General features: G+C 35.6%; 1 protein-coding gene and 1 pseudogene across 6 annotated transcripts in view; one reads left to right on the top strand and one right to left on the bottom strand.

Annotated features, from left to right (window-relative positions):
• ROBO1 (roundabout guidance receptor 1) overlaps positions 1-17166 on the bottom strand; it is a 1129252-nt gene that overhangs the window by 715523 nt on the left and 396563 nt on the right. The window lies entirely within an intron of this gene.
• On the top strand, positions 180-9190 carry LOC140621380 (B-cell CLL/lymphoma 7 protein family member C pseudogene; annotated as a pseudogene).

Raw genomic sequence — 17166 nt, 5'->3', positions numbered from 1 at the left:
TTTAACAATGTATATTTGGGATTTGGGCCAATTGGTTCCTTAGGATTTGTTTGATCCTGAAATCGTTCTTGATCGCCATCTTTCTACTTCATGAGACCATTCCCCCCACTTCCTATTCTTAGTCATTTAAAGTCCCTGAGAGGCATTTCCTCACTGAAACAGAGGCTTAAGCAGTTGACATGCGACTCAATGAAGAATCCGACAGGTAAGCCCTGTCTTCTTTTATTTCACTTCTCTTCTCTCTTTGTGTTGTGTAGATGACTTTTGCTCTCAGGGGGCAACAATTCCTGACTGTCTCACTAGAGTGAAGTCTTTCACTTTGGCTGTTGGGTCTAATTACCCTGCGTGGTACCTCTGAATGGGAGGCAACTCAGTGGTTTTCAAAACCTGTCCCTTCAGGCACACAAAATAGGAAAAGAGATAAAGACCCACGCTGTTTTGCTTTCACTGGAGTTATCTAAACCATACCTTAGCCACTTCCTAATCGTGAGATGATAACTCGAGTGACCGCATTCCGACTGTGGTAAGGCTGTAGCTCTCTGGCTGTCTCCTTGCCCTGCTATGCATTCCAGGGCCATCAGCAATTTCCCTGAAACAGTTCTTTAAAGTTTGGACAGTTTATAAGATGCTTCCACTTTTATTAAGGTTACTATTGTTTTTTTCACTATTGTCAAACATCTACAAATATTTTTCAGTGTTTCATTGTGCCTTGCATACTGGTGCACTTTGTAGATACTTGATGACTTAATATGGCATTGGTTTGAAATATGGGAGATCCTACAACTGGCCAGAATACTAAAATATTAACGGAAAGTTCAGATGGCGGGGGGGATTCATTTGTCAAGAATAATTTTTGAGAAGTGTTTAATTAAAGTCAGTTTTATATTCCCCAAATCCTAGATAAATAGATGCACTGATATAAAGTTACTGAATTTACTTTCTTGTCTTTGATGTTAATGGCTGTATGTTGGTTACTTTTGAGTTAAAACCATACTGCATTTCTACAACATAGGGCTGACGGTGGCTTAATGAAAGTGGCTTCTGATGATGACAAAACTATGGATCTTTCTGACCAGAACTAAGGACTCTCTAAATGCTGTTTTCTCATAGTTTCAATCTCTTATAGGTCTGAAATCTCAGTGGGATGAATAGAAATATATTGGGATTGCTTTTGAATTCTGCTGTTATGACGGTGTAGGAAATTATGTCTTAAACACGCAGGCTGGCTCTCAGTTTCATTTTATAAGTTTTATCAAAACCTAAAGCACTTTTTTAAAGTGCTTTTTCCCCCCAAAAGTCCTATTTCTTTCTCTTATGTCTGTACACATACACTTTGAACAGTAGTCTACATAAATATTTAGCATCTAAGTGAATATTTCTAGACTTTATTTTTTTTCTGTGTGAGATCAAATCATTTCTCAGAAGTTTTACAATGTTATGTGAACATCAACTTTCCAAATGAAGCCTGACTCTTTAAATAAAATTTCCTAAATTAAAAAGGTTCCAATGTAAAGCTTTATTTCCTAAAAAGAACTACACAAATATGTTCACCATTTTAGATCACTGAGGCATATCATTTAAAAATTATCATTTTGCAAAATGAAACATATTCTAGAATCATATGCATATTTACTGTACTAATGATTATTCTGAATAATTATTCAGAAAGAAGAGCTGGGTTACACTTTATAGTTAGAGTTGAAACAGTTTTCTAATAGATACTTTGTGGCTATGATAATTATGAAATTTGAACTTTAGACAGTCAAAATACTCAATTTAATTTAATGTTTTCTTGGAATTCAGAATATGGTGATGAGTAAAAAAAAAAAAAATTCCACAAAATAGTATGTAGTTTTTTTTAACATCAAAAGTATGTGTAGATAGATATAGTTTTATAGATAAATAGATACAGACAAACACACAGAAATCTGGAAAGGAGTATACTGCAAACTTTAACAATATTTATATTCAAGTATTGATAATACAAAAAAGATGAATGGGTATTTTAATTCTTCCTTTGTGTTCAGTTTTATTTTCTAAATATTTCAATAAACACACATTAAACAGTAAAAAGTGTGTTTGCCTTAAAAGACACTGAACACTTACACTGCTTGATATTAGGATTCTGTGGAAAACCCAAACTTCTCTAATATGTCAGCATGTTTGTTGGACTTAAAATATTTCTGGTGACAGTCAAGATCAAGTATTAGCTTGCATGCAGCAGAGCCTAAATTATCCTCTCAACAAACTGTATCAGATGATGATGACATAATAGCAAAAGAGTATCTTCTGGTCACCAAATTAATAAAGGATTTAACTTCTAAGTGACATCAGACATGTCAAATAATTTCAATATATTCAACTACAGACAATAAATGGCAACGTAGTATTATTAGCAAAAAACATTTTGGAACCCTTGTGGAGGAGACAAGGTGAGAGATTATCCTGCCAACAGGTGAACTTACAGGGAGCCATCACAGGCAGCACCAGACAACAAAGTCTTGCTAAAGTGTAACAACAAATATAGCATATAACATTCCTATGTCAAGGAAGAAAAGTAGTTGGCCACTCACCTGAGCAGACCAGTAAGAAATAAAGATGCTCATTTTCAATAAAGGTGCTGAGTGAACCATGAGCTTAAAACTAAATGTAAAAAAAAAAAAAAAAAAAAAAAAAAAAAAAAAAAAAAAAAAAAAAAAAAAAACAACCTAAATGTAGTAGACTGTGAGTAAAGGGCTCAGGTAGGATAGATTGCACACTATATTATTCTTGTTACTTTGAGATAAGCATAGATAATAACACAAACACCAGAAACATCTTTTATCATGCCCATAATGACAATAAATTAGGTTAAAATGAAAATGTATGCATTTATTTCCACTTCTTACTTCTGAGGTAAAGTTTTCATTCTAAACATCCAGTTTCATTCTGTTTTGTTTTTTTGAGGTAGGCAGGGCAGATAAGAAACACAACTGTGTAAAAAGTGTCATAAGTATGAACAAAGTAATTTGGGGACGGAGGACTAGTAAAGTGATTGTTGGGATTTGGAGAAGGCATCCCTTTGGAGGTCATATTTGTGACGGATTTTGAATTATAAACAATTTTGTATCTTTAATGGCAACAATACAGGCAGGCATTTGGCTGACACTATATGGTATGCTTGTCAGCAAACATTACCAGTGAGTCATATATTTTATGTTTTTGAGGGAGAAGGGACAAATACTTTAGAAATTTCATGTGCATATGGCCAAGCTAATGTTTGTATGTTTCCTCCCCTTTCCAAAGGGACAGAACTCAGGAAACTTATAATCAAAGTTCCAAGTTTCGCTCCAAAATAGACCTGGTTATAACTGAAAAATAATTCAATTTAAGACCCCAAAGTTTCATTGGGAAAATAATATCAATTGGGTCTAAATATTAACATTCCACAGGTTTAATAACATCCAAACAACATACTATATAGTGCAATAGTTGGTGACCAACCTAACTAGATCTCTGTCTTGATTTCCTAAGGTTTCAGATTCTGATTCTACTTGAGAAAGTAACACTAAGAAATCTTTGAAGGGAAAGTAAAACATATGTGGTATTTTAGCATAAGAATTCATGAGTTACAGATTTGTTTCATTTATGCCCGAGGTCTAATAAAAGTGATAGAGTCACAAAGTGGTAAGAAGCCCATGAAGATAAGCTAGAAGTAAATGCTTGTTCATATTCATGAGGATATTGAGGCCCAGAGAGAATTTTAGTAACTTCTTTACCAGACATAGCATTAGCCAAATGTTCATCCAGGTTCAGCATTTCAGTAATAGTTGGAAACTTTAATACTTTACTTGCTATAATGGACAGTCAACTAGTAAGAAAATTAACAAGAAAATAGGAGACTTTGGGGCATCTGGGTGACTCAGTAGGTTAAGCATCTGCCTTCAGCTCAGGTCATGATCCCAGGGTCCTGGGATCCAGCCCCACATTAGGCTCCCTGCTCAGTGGGGAGTCTGCTTGTCCCTGTCCTGCTGCCCCTCCTCCTGCTTGTGCTCTCTTTGTCACTCTCTCAAATAAAAAAGAATTAATAAAAAGAAAATAGGAGACTTGAATATTACTACAAACCAACTGAAACTAATAGACACCTATAGAATACTCAACAGTAAAATTATATTTTTTCTTCTCAAATGTAAATGAAACTTTTTTTAGGATCAACCATATGCTAGGCATAAAACAAACCTCATTAATGTAGAAAAAGAATAATGATAAAATGAGGCATGTCTTCCAATCATAATGGAATAAAAGTAGAAAAAGAAACCTGGGAAATGCGTAATTATGTGGAAATTATACAACACTTCTAAATTACCAGTGGGTCAAAGAAGAAATCACAGGAGAAATCAGAAAATACTTTGAGAGGAATAAAAAGAAAGATACACATTATAATAAAACTTATGGGATTTAGCTAAAGTAATGCTCAGAGGGAAGTGAAATTTTATATCTATAGATGCTTATATTTATATAGAATACATATTAAATATATATAAATACACAGATATAAACACATACACAGAGGCAGCAAGATCTCAAATTAATAATAACCTTCCTACCTAAGACAGAGGAAAAAGAAGAGCAAAGTAAACGTAAAGCAAACAGAAGGAAATAAATAATTAAGATTGAAGTGGAAATACTGAACTAGAGAAGAGAAAAAATAGAGAAAATCAATGAAACCAAAAGCTGATTCTTTGGAAAATTCAACATAATTGATAGACCTTTAGCCAAACCGACCAAAAGGAGAGGTAGGGTGGGAGTAGTGAGGGAAGAAGAAAGAGAGAAGACTCCAATTACTAAAATCAGAAGTATAAGAGAAGACAGTGCTACCAACCACTAAAAAAAATTAAAATTGTAGAATATATGCTTGTATATTAAGTAACTTCGATGAAATGGATGCAGTCCTAAGATGACACACTATTAAAACTGACTTAAGAAGAAACATAATTTTACATGTAGAGATTAAATTAGAAAATTTAAAATGCTCTCCAAAGGGTCCAAGCCCAGATGGCCTCCTTGGGAAATTCTAACAAACCTGTTTTTTTTTAAGGTTTTATTTATTTATTTATTCATGAGAGACACAGAGAGAGAGGCAGAGACATAGATAGAGGGAGAGGCAGGCTCTCTGGGAGGAGCCAGATGTGCAACCATGATCACCTATAGAGACAAAGAAAAAGTATTTGAAAAAATTCAACAGCTTTCCATGATATAAATAAATAAATAAATACATACATACATACATACATACAATAGGAATAGAAAAGAGTCTCCTCAAACTGATGAAGGACATCTACAAAAATTCCACATCATGATTACTGGTGAAAGGCTGAGTCCTTTCTGCCTAAGAGTAGATAAAAGATACACATCTGTTCCCTTCACTTCTATTCAACACTGTGCTGGAGGTTCCAGCCAGGACATCTAGGTAAGAAAAAGAAATCAAAGGCATCAGTATCAAAAAGGAAGATACAAAATTATCCTATTTATTGTTGATATGATCTCTTATATGAAAATCCTAAGCAATTCACTAAAAGATTATTAGAACTAAGTCAGCTTAGTAAGGCTGCAGAATACAAGAACAATACACAAAAATCAGTTCTGTTCCTATACAATTACAATAAGTAATCCAAAAATGAAATAATGAAAATTCCATTTACATCAAAAAATAAACTCAAATACATTTAACAAAAGGAGTACAAAATTTATACTGGGAAAACTACAAAATATTGTTAAAAGAAATGAAAGAACATTTAAATAAGTGGAAAAAACATCTCATATCCATGGGTCTAAAGATCTAATACTGTTAGGATACCAATATTCTACAAAACAGAAGATCAGATGAGAGGAGAGGAAAAAATAAAACACAATCATTATCAGAAAGGGAGACAAACCATAAAAGACTTAATTGTGGGAAAAAAACTGAGCGTTACTGGAGGGGAGATGGGGGGGATGCGATAAGTGGGTGATGGACATTAAGGAGGGTTCCTGATGTAATGAGTACTGGGTATTACATAAGACTGATGAATCACTGACCTCTACCTCTGAAACCAACAATACATTGTATGTTAATTACTTGCATTAAAAAAAGAAAAAAGAAATATATATGTCTACAGCACACATATGCGCACCCCTGTGCAAGATAGCAATACTCTCCAAATTATTGTACAGATTCAATGCAATCCCTATTAGAATCCCAGCTGGCTTCTTTGTAGAAACTGGCAAGCTAATTTAAAAATTCACGTGGATTACAAGAAATTGAAAAGAAACAGAATAACTTTGTAAAGGAACAAAATTGGAAGCTTCATATTTCCAAATTTTAAAACTTATGATGTGCAACTATAATCAGGACAGTATAGTAGTGAGTAATGGATAGGTGAGGCTAGGTAGGGAAAGAGGTAGGGGGTGAAGTGGCTATGGTCACCCAGGGGGCTATGTAACCAGGCTCATAGAAATCCCAGATGTAGAGAAATAGGCATGATACCTACAAGAGTACTTTGTTCTCAAGATAGATAGGAGTCCACCATGTTTGTTCTAAATATAGACATGGGGGGATCCCTGGGTGGCTCAGCGGTTTCGGGCCTGCCTTTGGCTCAGGGCGCGATCCTGGAGTTCTGGCATCGAGTCCCAGGTCGGGCTCCCTGCATGGAGCCTGCTTCTCCCTCTGCCTGTCTCTCTGCCTCTCTCTCTCTCTCTCATGAATAAATAAATCTTTAAAAAAAATAAATATAGACATGATATTGATAAGAAATTTACCAAGTTCCCTGGTCAGTTTCCTACAAAAGAAAGACCCACCATAAAAGCCCTTAATGGCAACCTATTCCGAACTCTTACCTAGAGGGCTCTTTTTTCTTTTCTGTTCTCACCTTCACTTAATAAACTTTCACTTCACCTCCCCCTTTTTTCGGGAAGACTCTGTGAGATAAGAAGCCTAAAATCCTGCAACAGTAGTGACATAAGATAGATTGATAAATAGAATCAAGAGTTCAAAAATAAATCCATGTGTCTTTGGCCACCCAATTTTCAACAAGGGTACCAAGACTGTTCAACAAGGAAAGCAATCTTTTAAATAAATAGTGCTGAGACTTTTCTATATTCAAATGCAAAAGAATTACATTAGACCCTTATCCTACAGTATATACAAAATTAAAGATAAATCAAAGACCTAAATATAAAAGCTAAAACTATACAACTTTTAGAAGAAACACAGTGGAGAAACTACATGACTTCAGATTTTACCATGGAGTCTTGGATATGACAAAGGTGTAAGCAACAAAAAGTGATTATAATGGAAAATACAGACAATAATAAGTGGCGAGGATACAGAAAAATTAGATTCTTCATACACTGTAGTGGGCAAACAAAATGGTATAGTCATCTTGAGCATCCTGGCAGTTCTCCAAAATTTAAACATGGAGGTTTGACTCAGCAACTCTTCTCCCAAGAAAAATGCCCACACGAAATCTTATACACAAGTTTTCACTGCAGCTTTATTCACAATTCCAACGAGGGAAACAACCCACGTTATCAACAGACGTATGGTATATCCATGTAATGGAATATTAATTTGCCATAAAAAGGAACAAAATACAGGGGCATCTGGGTGGCTCAGTTGTTAGGCCACCGACTCTTGATTTTGGATCAGGTCATGATTTCCAGTTCCCTGCTCAGCAGAAAATATGCTGGAGATTGTCTCTCTCCCTCTCCTTACTCAACTCCCACTCTACCCCCAGCGCACATCATCATCCTTTCTCTCCAAAATAAATAAATCTTAAAAGGAAAAAAAAAGAACCAAAAAAGAACAGATACACATTACAATATGGATGAACCTTGAAACCTAAGAGAAAGACTGCTAAGAGAAATAAATTCTAAGAGAAAGACGCCACACACACACACACACACACACAAAACCTATATAAGACTGAATTTATATGAAATATCCAGAATAGGCGATTCTATGGAGACGGGAAGTAGATCACTGATTATTCAGGGCTGGTGATATTAGAAAACAGATGCGCAATAACTAAAGGACACAGGAATTTTTTTTGAAGTGATGAAAATGTTCTAAGTTGAACAAGGTACAGTTGTACATGAGTATTCTAAAAACCACTGAAAACTATACACTTCAGATGGGTGAAGTGCAAAGGCATGTGAATTTCATCTCAAAAAAACTCATAAAAATGCTGTTCGAGGCCTCTACCAGACAAATGTAAATTGCGGCTAAAGAAAACAATTTTGCTTTGTAGTTTTATATTGCCTCTGGCATTTCAGATATATTACTTCAAGTGATCTCAGAGACAACAGGGACAAATAAAATTAAACGTAGATAAAGAACTTTCAGGAGCACCGATGATCACTCACCTTTGCGGACGGGCTTACTTTCCAGATCCCGGCCGCCTCCGGGAGGGGCAGCAGCGCAGGCCTGGCCACGTCCGGCCCCCACAGCACGAGCCAAGACCCGGAGCCCGGCCGAGGATGACACCAAGACGCTGATGGCGACCTTCGAGGTCTGGCGATGGGGGGAACGCTGGGTGACTGTGGGCGCCACTTCCCTTCATATGGGTGTTCAAATGGGTGTCGGTGGTGGATCCCCAGGAGGAGGAGTGACGAAGGGGAGGTGGCAGGGCGGAGAGATCCCGAGGCCGGGAGCCTCCGGGCTGGGGTGCCAGTCACTGAGGGAGGTGGCCTTCTCATCCTCAATGATGAGGACAGTAGCCAGAGTTTCCTTCCATTCAGAAGGCTCCCTTGCAAAAGTGCACTGAACCCCACCCTGGGGACATCCCCTACCCAGCTGCCCTGTGTCACCTGCTGGACCACCAAAGAGGTCCTTTAGGGTGAGCCCCCAAGGGTGGGCCAAGAGAGGGATCCTGGGGAGCATAACCGTAGGCAGCAGTGATGAACTCCCAATGCTGACCAAGTACTGCTGGAGGCTGAGGCCAGGAAACTTATCCCATCTTTGAACCGGTGTCAACTGTCCTGGAAGTAACCGGGTTGACAGAGAGAACTCATCACATCTGCCCAAATGTACCCAACCTCTGAGCTGGCCTGCCAGTCCTGATGCCCCAGACGTCCCTTTGGCTTTTTTACAAATAAAGGCCTTTTTGTAAAAAATAAACAAATAATAAATAAAGTAAAATAAATAAAAAAAATAAAAGAACAACTGTATAAATTGATACTTTTAAATGTCAAAATCTCATTTGAATTTAAATCGCCTATGTAGTGGATAGTAATTAAGCAGCCCGTAGATTTCTGGCTATGCTTCCCACATTAAGCAAAATCCTTTTTGTTGTTGCTGGTTTTAATTTGTCTGTTTGATTCTGAGTAATGGTAAAGTGAAGGCCAAAAATATTTTACTTTTACAAAATTGAGTTTTTGGTTCCTTTTGGTTCTTAATTATTTTAGGATAGTTCTTTCCATATAAGAGTTTTGGTGAGTATTCATTTCACTCCTGTTCAATTCAGCTGTTTGAATACCAGGTCTATTTTTATGACATCTTCACTTTTTTTTCAATGAAAGACAAAGCTATGTAAAAGCTAACAAACGATCCAGTGATTATTTCTAATTAAAGGGATTTGATTTAAAAAAAAAAACTGGTGGGAAATTAAAAGGAGAGTATGGTGTGCCCTTTTCATGCATGTTTGTACTAGTTCCCATTGCTGGGAAAATGATTTAAAGTATAGTATGTGCAACCTGTTTTTCTGGTAATTACAAATGAAGACATATGTCTTTGCAACAAGGAGAAGCCAGCTACCATTTTAAGCATTCCTCTGCCCCTGCTGAGTTAATTCCAATACACAAAAATACCAACAAAGGTAATTGTGAACAGAGCATCCTCCTGCTAAATCTTCCTTTTGCTGAATTTCTTCCTTTTGAATTGCAAGACTCTTAAATAGAAATGGAAGTATCCCAGTAAATTGTTAGGTTTACTTTCCTTTAATACTCGAATCATGCCAGAAAGTCATAGGGGGGAAAAGAAAAACAGTGTCTAGACAAATTATATTTTCCTTTTCTGTTCTCTTGCCTTTACCATGCAATTCATCAACTAAAAAGATTTATGGATGCTTCTTGCTTATAAATTTGACAGATTAATTTCACATTTATACACATTTTAAATTCAAATACATGGAACATAACTATAACACATATTGAAGAGAACTCAAGCTATTTCTAAATTAGTCAATCTACTGATGGTGTACTATGTAGAAAGAGTTAAAAGGATCAATATTAACTTTTCAACTTGTACCACTGAATAACGTTGACTCTTTAGTAATAAGTAGGCAGTTTGCTTTACTGATAAACTATTTTCCTAAGTGTCTACTTAGTAAAGGTATGAGAAAAAAAAGTGTGAGACCAAAGCAAAAGTACATTGAAACAATTTAACTAACTGAATGTGTTATTTTATGGTCAGACTGTAGCATTCAGTATTCTCCAAACATTTAGCTAGTTGATATTAGATATGAAGTACTGTTCTGAGTCCTTGAGATAAATTGTTAAGGATTTAGTGGGAAAGACAGACAAATTGCTAGGTTATGTGAGAAATGCTATAGTAGACACATGACTAAAGCAGTCAAAAGGAGGAAAAAAAATAATTCTGACTAGTTTGAATCTGAAAGAATTAATTTCACAGAGAATATGCAAACATACATATCACACATCAATGCACACATGCACACAAAATAATCCCAGTATGAGAAACCATACTTGGAGTAGTCATGGGATTGCTTACTCTGTCATGAAGCGATGGGAAGGGCAATATGGTTGTATCTGGTGATCTTTTACCTGCTTAAATCCTCAATTCCCCAAGTGTGTGGACACAGAAGTGCTAGGGTAAAGGCAGGGGTTTCTTTTATACCCAGTTAAAAAAATCCTGATTTATTCAGTCAATAGGAGGTTCTTAGAAGTTTTAGGGAGAGGGCAATGGTGGCAGTGTGGGGGATGTACCAGAAGTTAGGTCCCAAAGAAATAAAAAATAACTTTTTGCCATCGTCTAGGAAAAGCACTACAATACTTACCACTGTTGCTGCCACAACCTCTACTTTCTACTGTCACGACTACGACTATAACCACCACTGCTACCACCCCCACCACTATTGGATAGAATTTATTGAGTACTAACCATATACCAAGGACTCCTTTACACTTTCAACATGTACAGTCACACTTGATCCTCACCACAGTTTATATGGCAAAAAGAATCATAGGGAACAGTCAGAACTTCTTATTTTCCCCACTCATTACTGCACTCTGTGCTGCCGCTTAATCTCATCCAGATATGCAGGCTCTTGCCTTTTTCATCGTATCTCAATCAACTCCTGATCTTTTCTTCTCGGTTCTCTTCCAAAGGCCTGATTTAACATCTGTACTGTTCCATACCAGTATCCTTGATCACTTTGCATCTCTATCATTCCACAGGAGCTGCTTAGTAAAATTTCAGCATTAGATCAGTGCTATATCCCACATCTCTGCTTTACAATTATATAGCTGAGGACTCTGGATTATATCACTTAAATACGTTGACTGGCACAATAACAATTCAGGGTTTCCAGTCATAGCAGTGCTTTCAGCACCACTGACCACCCTTTATAGATTTTTCATCAGCTCCACCTCTTGCTATGGCTTACTGTGGCTATTTTGACACATTTGCCACAACTCACGAGTCATCTGTTCCAACAGGTAATGGTCACCATTGCAACAGAATGAATTTTGGAGTCACTGGTATCTAGATCTTAGTGGAAAGTGTGTGAAGGAATGGAATCACCATTTTCAAAAATGTATTTTATTTTCAAAAACACTACCCACAAATAGGATTTCCATAAATACCACCTGTCAGGGTTCCAGTTCTATACTTAAGTCTAAGAACTCAGAAAATCCATTTCCCATTCATACAACATCCACAGTATTTAAATTTGTATTTAGCGGAGAGAAGACATTTCAGAAGAAATGCTCACAATTAATCTTTTGACCTCAGATTTAAACCACTGTTAGACATAATTCATTAATAGAGCAGATCTTAATACGAAGACCTAACATCTTTCAGAAATACATCAGATGCTTTTATGAAAGTGCAGACATCCCCTTCTTGGTATTCATCTTATTATTTTTAGCATAGGCTTTCAACCTCCTTGAGGTTTAAGAATACAAGACTCATAAAAAAAAAAAGCTGACAGGAGAGTAGTCACCCAAAGTAAATATATTTTTCATTGTAGATCTCTAGGAGGCTCATGATTTAGTATCACCCAACTTTTTAACCTCTCATGTCACTGCTTCTACTCTGTCATTTATGTCCTTGTATTTACTGATATCTGGATTTGCCACTATTTTTCTAATTCTGACATTTCAGACCAGTCAGTATACTGGTCTGTAGGTTTGTCTTTCCATTTGTCAAGGAAAGCAATGACCAGAAGAGAGTTTCAGGGCATTCAGGGCAGGTTCATCAGACCAACCAGAATATGAGAATTTCTTAGAAAACTAGAGCTAATAGAATTTTTCAAGACCCCCTCTAGTTGCAACCTGGCTTCAGGCCATATTTTTTTTTTTTCTGGATTAATACAAAATGCCTTTTTCCTAGGTACTTTCAAATTTGGCCAAAAGGAACTGACTCTTTTTCTTATGTATTCACATGAGCTGAGCAATCAGGAAGACATAATATGGTGGTGGATCTGTTAAACTTTTGGATTCATTACTTTTTCCCTTTTATACTTGCTTCTGAAGAAATTTGTCTCCATGATCAATATAGGATCAAACATTAAATAGAAGGAATAAGGAATTGTACCTGAAAAGTTTAAGAAAATTTAAAAAATAAATAAAAATTTAAGAAAATTCTTTAACCTAAAGAATAACTTTCAAACACATGTTCTATTTTTTTTTTTTCTATTCTTGTCTCTAGCAGGTAGTGAAAGTACATACCTAAATGATGTTACTTTGGGTTTAAAAAGGTTTGACAATAACCTTTCAGAACCCACCAGTTTGTAAATCAAGAGGCTTCTATATATACTTACAGGGCAAACAAGTGATATACAGGACATATACCCAATGAGCAACTGCAATATATGTTTCATGGCAGAGAGTTAATGGAAATGCCTCAGGTATTAAGCTAAAAAGTGCATCATTATGTCAATTAAAAACATTAATTGTGGTAATTACAAGGAGATCATAGTTTATACAGAATTTAGTTATAATTTATACAATTATCCTCACTTATACAGAAAAAATAATGAAGCTGTTTATCTAAAGTATTTACCTAACTGAAAATTGCAACTACTGAGAGGCTACATTTACACAGTCAAAATACCAATTTGAACGAGACTTGCCATAAGCCTACTTGTAAGGTAAGGAATTCCCCGAGGACAAGGTGGTTTGGAGAGAATACAAGACTTCTAAAAACACAACATATTGCCAAATCAGATTCCTTAATTTTTACTTTGTTTGAAATGAGTCTCATTTAAGTGTAATTGCTAACATCTAGCATTAACCTCCTCTGGCTGGGGAGCCAGAAGGCATTTCTGTACATATAAAATATGAGAGATGGTTCCTGATTTTCTGAAACTGAGTAAGTGGATTCAGTTCAATTTACAGACTATCGCAAGCAAAAATAAAACAAAAAATGAAGAGGAGGAGATAGCATTCTACATACAAACTTTTTTGGTTTCTTCTTCGCATTCACAGAACAAATCTAAATAAGATTAGAGTTTGTTTGCTGGTGTGTTTTGGTGGTTTCAAATATTGGTTTTGAGCAGTCTCTAGAACAGATTTCCTTTGTGTGATCTTGGTCAAATTGGCTATTCTCTTTGACTCAGTTCATCTGTAAAATGTGATTGTGAAAATAATACCATCCATATGGACATTATGAAGTTCAGTTTTCTAATACTGTAAAACACTAAGAATAGTGTTTGGCACAAACCAAACAGTATGTAAGTGTTCACTATTATTATTGGTACAAGAAAATGAAGTACAATTCAAGAGTATTAGCCATCAGGGGTCCAAACGAATAAGTAAAAGTCAGAGAAAAGATTCTACTTGACTATAGTCTCTCTCTACTTTGCATCTAGTTTCAGAAGACTAATATCCCAAAGGGGTCATAATTGGTATCCTAGAAACATCTGAAGCCAGTTGTGCTTTGTGATTGGGAAAGCTCCCCATAATTTGCCAATTCTCCAGATAATACTTTCTCTTCCTGTAAATCTGTCCTGGGATTTCAACACATACATTGGAATCCAAGGTGTGTCTGGGTGTGCTTTAGTTATACTTTCCCATGACAGAAGCCTCACTATATATTTAAAAGTACTTGCATATTTGAGACTTAGATTCCACTTCAAGAAAGGAGACAAACTGCAGAAATGTAGGAATTTAAAATAAAATATCTTCTTTTCTCCAACTTGGCCTATAATTTTTAGGATGGAATAATGGTCTTCCTACATTTGGAAAGGCATAAGTTACTATATAATATTACAACCACTCACACATTTTGCCATTATAAGTCAGTAATGTATTGCACTAACATTATTTTGCTGCTTTCAATATTTTTTTGGCCATGTAAATTGAAAAATACCAAAAAAAAATATACTGGAAGTTTTGACATGGTTAAACATCAAGCTAGAGCCCTTTCTCCCCCCTACAAATATCCACTTATATATCAATGAATGGCTATTTAAAATGTATTTCTTCAGACACCAGTAATATCATCCTCTATGTTATTGTAAGATTACCTCTTTACTTATCTGTGCTAAGTTAATTATAAAAATGCTTGCAGTGAGCAAACATTTTGCTTGCCTAGTCAGCATCTTAAACTAGATTAATCTTCTAGCAACACTTAATAGAAACTAAATCACACATCAACATGCTATAACAATATAACGATGACAGAGCAAATGAACCACTCAATTAACTCTTTGATAAATATCAAAAACATACTTTGCTCCTATACTTCATAAAGTCAAAATAAGCCTTTCTACTTTATTTCTGCATTTAATAAATGGCTAAATTCTGGAAAGTAAATATCAAGGAATGTATTTTGTGTACACAGTTTTTTAAAAAGCTTCTTAATTCAATAATTGGTTTGGGTTGCCTGGGTGCTCGGTCGGTTAAGTGTCCCACTCTTCATTTCGGCTTAGGTCATGATCTTAGGGTTGTGAGATTAAGCCCCATGTTGGACTCCTTGCTCAGCAGAGTCTACTTCAGATTCTCTCCCTCTCTCTCCCTCCACCTGCCTCACATAGCTTGCTCTCTCTTCTCACATAAATAAATAAATCATTTTAAAAATTCAATAATTGGTTAAGCTTTCAAGCAAAGAACCATAATTGATATGTGACATCATATCACGAGTAATATCAACGGTCACAGAAAATATACCATCAGTCATTAAAATTATAAAGCTACTAATACATATACATACATAATTTGAAGTTGGTTCAATTTGTCTGCCTATGAGTTGTTTCCAAACTAGTTCTGTTATTATTGTTTTGGTAGTTAATGTTGACCTTAATGCGAGGATTCTAATTATCAAATATCCATGATCCTGATGGTTCAAATGCCAGGTTTCTCACTTTTTGCCCACCCTACCTAGTAAACTATGAAAATGATTATTCAAGCATCAGTTATTTTAATAAGCTAGAATTTGCCAGTTTCATTAATATTAATATATCTAGCATTAAAAGAAGATCCTAAAAATTTTTTTCTGTATCTGGGTGTGTGTGTCCGCATGTCAATTTTTTATTTACATTGTAGTTAGTTAGCATATAGTGTGATATTGGTTTCAGGAGTAGAATTTAGTGACTCATCGCTTACATATAACATTCAGTGCTCATCACAAACGACCTCCCTAACACCTATCACCCATTTAGCCTAAAAAATTCTTATCAACATGGTAATTTTTTAAATTAAGAAGCACATTATACTGGGGCTAGACATACCAAGTTACATCAGTCATGACTTTTTGTTCTTCCAAGTGTACAATCCAACTCGGATGTGGCAGCTATATATAATGATCTTAAATAGCACTATAAATTGGGATACTCTAAGAGACCTATAAATGGTAGTAGTGATGGCCTTCAGAGTAAGTGGATAGGGAGCCCACTGAGGGTTTCTAGAGTTGGTGATACTTGAGTTGAGACTGAAGGAACAGGGAAACTTTAATCAACAGATAAAAAAAAGAAAGATAATTTCATGCAGACTGTGGAATACTCTTTGGATTCCATTTATGGCAGTGGAACCGAAGGCAATAGTATGAGCTATTGTAAAATATGTGCTCTTTAAAAGTTTTGTTTGTCCATCGCCTTAACCACTCGGCCACTAAAAGTTTTGTTTGTAATCCAAACATTCCCTACTTCAGGTTTCAGTAAGTTTTAATTACTAAATTCTTCTTTTGCGAAGAGTTATTTCTTTATTTCTTTTTTTTTTTTTTAAGATTTTATTTATTTATTCATGAGAGACAGAGAGAGAGAGGCAGAGACACAGGCAGAGGGAGAAGCAGTTTCCATGCAGGGATCCTGATGTGGGACTTGATCCTGGGACTCCAGGATCACACCCTGGGCCGAAGGCAGGCACCAAACTGCTGAGCCACCCAGGAATCCCTGTGAAGAGTTCTTTCTTAATTATGTAATATTGGCCCAACGTCTTGATGACTGTATGAGAATGTTAATCCTTTATACATGAAATACATTTACTTTTTAAAAACTTGCATAAATAGGATTTCTGAGCAAGTCTTAAATGACAATGAAAAAAGAAGAAGGAAAAAGACATGAAATATATTCTTGACTATCCATAAATGAATTCTCTGTGACCAATTTCCTATTGACTCCAGAAGCATGTGAAATAACTTAAAGAAGATTTTGTGTGTTTTTAAAATTGTTACCTCATTTTCCCCAAACTTGTCTTTATAACATTAATCCATGTGATTCTCAAAGTAAAAATATAGCAAAAAATAAATAAAATAAAAATAAATATAGCAAAAGTAAATTTATACAAATTGATAGCTCATCAACATATAGAGCAGCTATATGTCTGCAACAGTACTGATGATACTACTACTACTACTACTGCTACTAGCTTTCCCCTACTAAAGACTAAATTTCAATCATTTTACATGGATTTGATCAATTATCCCTCAAATGATCTCATATAACTTGGATACTCTTATAGTCACTATTA

Source organism: Canis lupus, chromosome 30 (assembly GCF_048164855.1).
Source record: "Canis lupus baileyi chromosome 30, mCanLup2.hap1, whole genome shotgun sequence".
Taxonomy (NCBI): Eukaryota; Metazoa; Chordata; class Mammalia; order Carnivora; family Canidae; genus Canis; species Canis lupus.
Note: the sequence above shows the minus strand (reverse complement) of the source record. Positions and strands in the feature narration are given on the sequence as shown.